This window comes from Falco naumanni, chromosome 1, assembly GCF_017639655.2.
Source record: "Falco naumanni isolate bFalNau1 chromosome 1, bFalNau1.pat, whole genome shotgun sequence".
NCBI lineage: Eukaryota > Metazoa > Chordata > Aves > Falconiformes > Falconidae > Falco > Falco naumanni.
In genome coordinates, this window is record NC_054054.1 from 44,212,252 (window position 1) to 44,220,907 (window position 8,656).

At 42.7% G+C, this 8,656-nt stretch overlaps 1 long non-coding RNA gene across 1 annotated transcript; it reads right to left on the minus strand.

Moving 5' to 3' along the window:
- Positions 1 to 310: 310 nt before the first annotated feature.
- On the minus strand, positions 311 to 7,599 carry LOC121086953. The gene is made up of 2 exons (XR_005827488.1): positions 3,652 to 7,599; positions 311 to 699 (listed from the first exon to the last, which is right to left on the minus strand). It is a non-coding gene; the product is annotated as an uncharacterized LOC121086953 (long non-coding RNA).
- Positions 7,600 to 8,656: the final 1,057 nt, after the last annotated feature.

Sequence of the window (8,656 nt, forward strand, 5' to 3'; positions counted from 1 at the left end):
TTTCCTTTGTAATTTGAAAAAAAACCCTAAACCACATCATCTGTGTGCAGTAAAACCAGAAGAGAACAGCAGCAGTTAAGGATGCTGCTGCCGTGTTGAAACACAGGCTTGGGCAGTTTACCAATAGAAATTATTATAGGCATTACTACAGTTTTTCATCATCAACAAGGTGTTTTAAGAGAGTAAACTTCAGAGAGATCTTAGCAGCAGGTTTCACAACTCTGAGAGCCAGTGGAAAAAAATCACCTCCATTTCATGGATTTATTTTTTTTTCCCAGAGCATATATAAACAGAAATAGAAACACTAATAAAAAAAATGCTTTTATGTCTGAGAAAATTAGCCCATCCCCTGATACTGCAACTTCTTTGGTTTTCTTCCCTACCTCACCACTGTGCTGAAGCACAATGACGATACCAGCCAAGACTCAGGGACATAGTGTTTTGGCATGTAGGACAGAAGGGATGCTTCCATCATGAAAACTAATGGGAAAATATTTCTGTGCATCTCTGCTAATGGCATGGTGCCTGCATCCACAGAGGGAGAGATACGGGCAACACCAGTGCATGTCACAGTGTCACCCCAGCCACAGTGTCCTGGCAAATGAGTCCCTAATTTATTCCTCATTTCCTTCTGAGGATGGACCAGCCTTCTCCCAGCTGCCATGTCAGCTTCCTCCCCACAGCAAGGAACATCCATACCTAGAAGGGAAAATAATGGGATTTTATATATAACCCCAAACGCTCACATCAGCAGTAAATAAACGATATCATTTAAATGACAAAAGGAGACGCTGCAAAAAACTGGACAAAGACAAAAGGCTTTAGGACAAGGTGGGTTTTACAGGTCTATGGGTTTAAGTACAAAGCATCACCTATGTGGTGCCCACCCCTGCAAACCATCGGGCAAGGAATTGTAAAAGAGGTCAAAATCTACATGTCGCAATAATCCTGTTGTTGTTGTTACTATATTATTATTATCTTACATCTATATTTATATTCTGTATGAACATGTTATAAAAAATACTACAGTTATTCTTACAATAAATTGCGTGCATCTCTTGAAAGCATTAAAATTTTCAAAGGACAGAGAGCAGAGCAGGAATACAGGTATTTCAGGCACTGCAGTGAATAGTCTTCATGTTTATGTAAAACTTAGGTAAATGGATAATAAGAAAATTGTCAGTCTTTCCAGAATATCTGTTACTGATCTAATATTGGCAGTGCTCAATTTTTCTTTACTCTTTTAAGCCACCCAGTCATTTTTAGGTGGATAGTTTATGGTTTTATATAACAAACAAGTAAATTAGATCAGGTGCAGTTGAAAACATTAAATTGAAAACAAGCTAGTGACATGAAAGCAGAAGTTGTATCTGGTTTTAAAGCTCCAAATATATAAAAAAAACCCTATTTTGCAGAGTCATAAACACAGCTGAGTTGGGCATGCTAACAAAGAAAGGATGAATAACATCTATTAAATTATTAAACTTTAAATCCATGCAAAGGGAAAGGAGATACATATATCCATGGGTGCTGTTTAAATTCTTTCCTATTTATCCTTGGCCGGAACAGCTCCGTGAATGGTAGCTGCTTATTAAATATATCCTCCTGGCAGGAAAAATGGATTCACAGCAGGACTTTTAAGTATGCAGATCAGACCTGTTCAATGGGAATTTCAAAATATCTTTCTGCCACTATACAAAACCAGATAGATCCCAAAAGCTATTAAAAAAAAAATATCCTGATTTTAACTTGCTTCTCTTGAATCCTATTACTGCACAGGCGCAGCCCTACACACACACATCCAAGCAGGCGCATGGAAAATTCTCCTCCCTGTCTTTCAGAAGCATCCAATGCACAAAAGCCCTCCTCCACCCAGCACACCCCAGCTATTCTGCTATTCCATATATCAAATAATGTACAGGAGCCTTAAATATAGAAATATTGTAATTATTTATATTGACAATTTTCTAGCTATATATTATTATATACAGTTATACTATAACTTATGTATTACAGTTAACTGCATTATATATAATTCATTCAATATAGTTATATTTAAATATATTATATATAAACATATTGCAGATACTAATTTTCTATATTGTGTGTTGTATATTATATATAGCTATATATGTGTTATTATATATATTGACAGTTACACAGATTGACAGAAACCCATAGAAGAAATATACCGGGGAACAAAAAACTGTCTTCAGGCAGCATAAATCCTTCTTGCCCATATTTCCCTGGGCTTCGACATTCAATGAACTAAAAATAGTAATGTATCAAGTTTCTGGTTCAATAAACCAGAAATAATTTCTTTAATATTATTATAATTTGTATTTCATAGTATTTCTGGTTGTTAAATATTTGCTGAAATAACATATTTGCGTATATCAATTTATCTATATTGCATGCACTCAGAGTGAGATCTGCAGCTGCCGTGGAATTATATACAAATATTTGTTATTCCAGCATTCATTTAACTGAAACATGTATCAGACCAAATTAAAAATCAATTTGTATAAGGTTTGGATTTTGCTTCTCTATCACCTTGCTATGGGAAAGCTTACTCTGAGCTCATACACCAGTGGTTCTTTCACATGAAACAAAATTCTCCCCTTGCTGTAACACTTGCAACACGTGGGAGGTTTAATATTCCCCCCCATGCCACTAATTTCTTCTGCTAAAGTTCAACTTCTCACTTAGCCTTTAAGATATACACATGTATGAAGGAACTGCACCACACTCGTAAGCAGGGGAACATCATGATGACTATTTGCACTTTCTGATCTAGCAAATAAATTAAAACCACATGTGAAACACTCCAAAAAATCCCAATGATGGCATCAGTGCAGAATTTTTTCTCTGCCGGTAGAACATATCCATGTGCTGTTACAATGGGAATCTCACACAACCAACTTATTTAGTTCATTTAACATAAAAAAAAAAAAAAAAACAACCCTGAGACGAGCCACGCATGGAAAGCAGCTGGTAGCCAATATGAAAAGGAAACCTGCTCAGATGGTAAAGCCCCTCCACCCTCCCTGAAAAGCTCCTTGAAGGGGTCGGGAGCCCTCAGGCAGCCAGGCTGATGCAGGCAGCACCCATGAGCTTGTTTCCTTGTCTTTTTTTGAGTCAGTCTAAATTTCATCTCTCCCAAACTGCACTGAACCTCTGCATCACACAGCACAAAATCCAGTCCTGCAGAAATCTTGGGCATCTGCAGGCAAAGTTTTGCAACGTGGAGTATTTCAAAGGCTTGAGCTTTGCCAGGGAACACCTAAATACGCCTGCTTTCCCCAAGGAAAGCATGGGAAGCGATGGATGCCTCCAAAGCAAAGCGATGAGCCCACAAGCTGATGCCAACCACCAGTACCCTGTCTTCTGCAATCAGCCCCACGTCCTGTCCTACCCCAAGCCTTCCGCCACCCTGCAGGCACAACAGAGCAAACCTTACCCTGCCCAAGGTGAAATCCACATTGATTTTTCTGCTCTTTTTCTCCGCTTGTGGTTAAAACATTCAGCAGGGAGGCTGAGCACCAAAATACGGGGTGCAGCCAACCTCCCTCCCCGCACGGCTGGGCAGGGAGGAGGAGAGCTGTGGCTTAGGAGGCATCTCTGTCCCCAGAGCTACACATGTGAACTCACCCACCATGTATCCTGTCACTCCCAGCGCAGGTGGCTGGGGCTGCGGGCTGTGCAGGCAGCATGAAATGCAGCACAAAACCTCCATGTTGGGCAGCTGCCTCCAGGGACAGGCAGGGCATCCTTGGGGGAGCAGGGTGCGCGCTGCTCTTGCACGGTACAGCATGACCTGTGGCACAAAGCACAGTTAGGTCCCACCATGTTTGACGTCTCTTCAGGCACTACCACGGGAGGAGATGCTGGGCTGCTGGGGGCCCTGCAGCCAGCCCGCAGGCAGGATCACAGGCAGAACCACTGCTGCTCTTCAGCAAAACTCAAGGTGCAATCATTGTCCAACATAAACACAAGGTAAACTCACCAGCTGATGGGAGAGGTGCTGGGCTGTGCCAACACCCAGCTACAGGGCTTCAAAACATAATGCCTTAACATCAGCACCAAATGCAAAATTCCAGTTGGGATATTTCCCATCGCTCTCTCCAAAAAAATTGAGACAAAATATTCCTGGGGGCTGGGATTGTATATTCCTGCCCTAAGCAACAGCTGCAAATGACACTGCTGTTATTAAAATATATCTCTCAAGACATCTCTATGCAGGAGGAAAGGAATCAGGCGGTAGAACAGCCATTACTAAAATACATGACTTTCCTCAGGTCGTTTTTAGTCTGACTCACCCGCCACTACCATAGCCAGGACAATTTTTATATGACTTAGAAATGTGGGTCATATCCCACTGCACAGAGGCCAAGCTGCCATCCCCAAGGAGATGCTGGGGGAAGGCAGTTGTCACCATGCAAATTCCCCTGGTCCCCAAACCTGGGTCTCTTCTCACCTCCCCAAAACTGGGACACAAACTGAGCTAGTTGGCTGGGGTCAAACACCTTTCCTGGCCACCATCCCTCTTCCAAGATGCATCCAGGGTAACCTGGACTGTAAACAGTCATCTGGGTGGGCCTTTGCTCTGAATCAAATCAGCCATTTTTATATTCTTAACGTTATTCCTTATTTTACAACAAGCCAGGACAAGGTTTCCTTGCATGCATCACTGCACCAGCTCCAAATTTCACCTGCCCCTGTACTGCCCAGTCTCTGAAAGACCCTTCTGCAGTTCTATATTTACAATACATAAATGCAAATACATTAACGTGCATTAAAACAAAAGTTTGCAGGATATGTTTTAAACATGAATTGCTATATGGCTACTGAGAGCAACACTCACAGATGGGGTGGGACTGGTACTTTTAGAACAGCTATGGAAAGAGTAATCACACACGTCTCTTCACAGTAATGGTGGGGATCACGTTGTGAAACCGCATTTACTGTGCTTTGTTGATGATGGGAGAGCATTAAATCAGCTACTGCTTTTTGATGCAGCCACTTCTCCTGGCCTTTGCCTCTTTTAAACAAGGTATCATGGCTTAGGGTTGCATCTCACCAGTCTGATTCTACAGTGAGCATCGTGTTTTTTTCAAGTAAACAATAAATCAGGAAAAAATAACAAGTACAACCCAGGCAACGCTATTAAAGGGATCACAAAATAGACCAAGCAAGTAATCTCAAGCAAGCCACAGGTTTCCATACTGCCAGCACTGTCAGCAGGAGGGGTTGATAAACCAAAATAGGAACACTTCCTCCATCCCACCAGCTGTAACCAATGTCAGAAGTTCCCTCTCAAATATGTTAACAATAAAAATGTACAGCAATACCCTGGTCTTGAAAAGTCCTCCTGTACCACACAGATGGGCCCAGAAATCCCTGCAGTATGTTGACCAGACTTTCCTGCCCAAGGTCTTCAGGGGAGAAGGTCAGCATGCAGCGAGGAAGGGCACCACACATGACAAGACTGGATAGATGGAGGCAGGAGAAAGTCAGCTCCCTGGGCTGTGGGGATAACACCGAGACTATGAGACCCTGGAAGGAAGCTGAACTAGGAGGACAAATACCAAGTAGTGCCTCAAATGCAACAGAAATTTGATCATGGGCATGGGAAATGAGGTAATGAGTCCAGTTCAATAATTAAAAGACTTCCCAAACTGCTATTCAGACAAAAAAATGACGCAGTAAAGCTATACAGATAATCTCCCTTTTCTGAAGGAAAGTCTCTGTTCAGTGTCAGAAAAGAGGAAGCCTTTCTGCAGGTCTGGGCTGAATCTCTGTGGTATTTAGGAAACTGGACCTGCAGAAAACCAACCTGTCCACTGCTAACTCCAGCTGGGGCACTTAGAGTGTAAGCTGTCACCTGTTCACAAAAGATGCCACCACGGAATGCCGATCCACCAAATGTCTGCACAAACAAGCTACGCAGCACCAAGAGACAAGGCGTGGAACAGCTGTGCAAGGAAAACTTGTAACACATTCAGGTCTCTGTTTATCAGACTCTCAGTACCAACAAGCATGGAGAATACAGCGATTTCCAACCCAGTGACCTGGTTAGAGGTCCACACCACCGAGGGGTGAGAGCACCGGAGTGTTTGTGGTTTGCATACTGTTATTTTAAGGTACATGATGTTCACAACTGGGAGTAATCAGAAGAGAGGGAAGTATTGACCACTGAATTGGAAACATTGCTGCAGTGGAAAGATAGTGTGTGAGGGTATCTGGTGCACGACAGTTGTGCTTGACATTCTACAAACTCCTTCAGGTCTGCAACTTTGCAAGGCATGCTTGAGGCAGCACGCTGCTCATAAACCACAACTTCATTTCACACCGGAAATTTTGTACGCTACAGTCACAACATTTTTTTCCTCTATTTGAAACAAAAGTTCATAATTTGTAACAAATTTTTTAAATCTCCTTGAAAACTTTCCATTCCTCCTTACAAAAAGAGATCCTTCAAAGGTTAACAACAGAAAGAATCAGCAATGCTGAAGCAAACACAACCCAGTGTCACACACCCCCTCCGAGTTACCATCACTGATCACTTGCAGGGATGAAGCGGCACCTGCTCATCAGCAGCATGATGCTACACATCAGGTCCTAGAAGGAGATACCATGGGCAACAGAACAACAGACTGAGAGAACAGTCATTTTGATGCTCCTCTTGTGTCTGCCAACCATCACAGCGTAACTCCCATGTCCTGAGATGCGCTCCCACTGCCAGTCACGCATACTGTGAGACATCCATGCGATGTCTGATATTACCATACCAAGAAGCCAAAGAGTTTCTTACCAACATGAAAAAGTCACTGAGGTCCTTCCACAAAGTGACTAAGAAATCAATCATACCTGAAACACAGCATCTCCTCCTGCTCTGATGCCCCAGGCTCCCTCTCGTTTCCCACATCTTCCCTGGTAAATGGATGTAAGCGAGCACAGAGAAAAGTAATCCTAAACTCACCTCCTGCCAAGCCCCAGCCAAAACAGGTAGACCCTTCTTTGTCTCTTCTCTCCTTGTACCTGTCTCCTGCTTAATTATTTGACACTGATTAAATACAGATCTAGGCTGGTCTTAGTATATAAAGATAAAACTCAGTCACAAGCACCTTAGGCAGGAGTTCACCAGCAGAGCCCTGCAACCTTAGCTACAAGTAAAATGAAACTTATTGGTAGGTTTGGGGAAAAAAAGAAATTACCTTCTACCATCTAACCAACCTCCTGTCTGGTCTCCTGACATCTTTTACATGATGCTCTGCAGAACTAACTGCTTGTCTGAGGGTTTTCTTCTTCCTTACTCATACCATAACTGTGGTACTACTACAGAAATTACTAACAAACCAGGTCATTAATGCTAGTGTTTCACTGATTTGACTTCGGTTCTCAGTCTAACAACAAGTCTATTGCAAAATATCATCCGGAGGACAAATTGCCAAACCAGAGTATACTAAAAATCAAAGAGATTCCTTAATTAATCTGATTAACACCTAGTCCTCCCAGTTTTGGAGTAGGTCATCAGGGTAAAACTTACATGTACTGATCTAAATTATTTATACAAGTGTTGACTTTAAATGAGAGCTTTTCCTGGAGGTCTCACTTGTGCCTGCAGTTTTTCATAATCAAATAATTGCCATTGCAACTGGCTTAGTTTTTCTCATTTGATACTATGCAAAATGGAAACAGCTCTGTGCTAAGCGGTACCTAAACACAGAAGCCGAGGTGGGGGGAAGATCCCTGCCCCAGCTGATTTCTTATTTAGCAGACATGAGATGGGGGCACAAGAATTTCACCTGATCACACCCTGACATCTCCACCAGAGCTACTCCTCTGGTTTCCCCTCTGACCAGCACAGTGTGCCCATACTGAAAAGAGATGTGGGACAGCCAGCTTGGCAGCTACATCTCTGCTGACAAGCTTTTGTCTCACCTGGAAAGTATATATTCATTAGCAGTTTACTGCAGGCAGCAGAAAGGAACAGCTTCCCCCGAAGCCACGACCTGTGGCTCCCAAATGTCCAACCCCAGCACCACAGACAAGCGTCAGAAAAGACGTGTTAATGGAATCTCTCGTGTAGTGGTGAGTCACAAAGCGCTTCAGCAAATAGAAGTATGAAGAGAAAAAAAGAAACCTCTGAATGGTGACGCAGGGTCTGAACATGACAAAGCAAATGTTAGCCTTGCATAAACCCCAGACTAATCCATGAGCCATGAGGACCAAGATCCAGGACACCTCTACACCCAGCAGAGGAATCTCTGGGTTCCAGTTTGGTACCCAGGACCGAGTCCTAATAAAATTTACCATTAAACAGAGGCAAGAGAGAAGTAAGATGTCCATACTATGAAAGACAATAGCCCTTTCCTGGATGATCCTTTAATTGTATAGGTTCTCCCAGCACATCCACCACCACATCTCTAAGGACATGTACTACATGCTGTAATTAAGCATCCATGCTCTACAGCAGAGTGAGAGCTTAGTCCTGGCAAACAGTTAATTCATCCTCATTTGCCAGCATGTCCACTTCCATTTCAACCACGCTGAAAAATGGGAATAGGGAATTTTCCTACTTCGGTCTCAGGAGGGTTGTGCTTTTGAAAACACTTTTGAAATGTCACTTGCTGGTGCTGAGTTGTGATACTTG